At 46.9% G+C, this 627-nt stretch overlaps 1 non-coding gene across 1 annotated transcript; it reads left to right on the forward strand.

Annotated features, from left to right (window-relative positions):
• Positions 1 to 544: 544 nt before the first annotated feature.
• Positions 545 to 616, forward strand: SDRG_13023. The gene has a single exon. It is a non-coding gene; the product is annotated as a tRNA-Thr (tRNA).
• Positions 617 to 627: the final 11 nt, after the last annotated feature.

A 627-nucleotide genomic window follows, 5' to 3' on the forward strand; every position in this document is an offset into this window, starting at 1 on the left:
CCATTTGATCAGCGACTAAGTCGACGACGCGCGCCTCTATTTAATCCGTCGACCTCGTAACTACATTTCCTTTACCATGCGTCCGTTGAGCATTTGAGTCTTGCGAATTTTGTGCACAACTTGGTTCACTGGGTCCCTTAGGGAGCTAGCTATCCTTTTCGCTGGACGAGTCAGCCACTTTGTGCAGTGATATATTTTGCAAGTGTAGTGTGCATGTCCTTTCGGTGCTCGATCGTTGTCTGAGTAGTAGCAAGTAGCGAGGGAGAGTGAGGGCTTGGATGGCACAACTTGTAGTTTGTATGTGAATACTAGGAACAAGACGCTGGATGGTTGTCACTTGAAGTGAGTCCTCTGTGTAGTAGGAATGGAAGTCGACGGAGCACGACACGTGGTGGGTTTGTTTCACAGTACATGTTTGAGGCAGCACGTGTAGATAGGTTTGGGTGACGTGTAGTGTAGTCATATACACGTGAAAACGCATTTTATAAATGTTAGTTTCATCATGTCACTTATTATATGTACTGTAATTTCTAAATTTCGCCCCGCCTTTGTGGCTCAGTGGTAGAGCATCTGTCTTGTAAACAGAAGGTCCCCGGTTCAATCCCGGGCGGAGGCATCTTCTCGCGA

Source organism: Saprolegnia diclina (genome assembly GCF_000281045.1).
Source record: "Saprolegnia diclina VS20 unplaced genomic scaffold supercont1.55, whole genome shotgun sequence".
Classification (NCBI taxonomy): Eukaryota; Oomycota; class Saprolegniomycetes; order Saprolegniales; family Saprolegniaceae; genus Saprolegnia; species Saprolegnia diclina.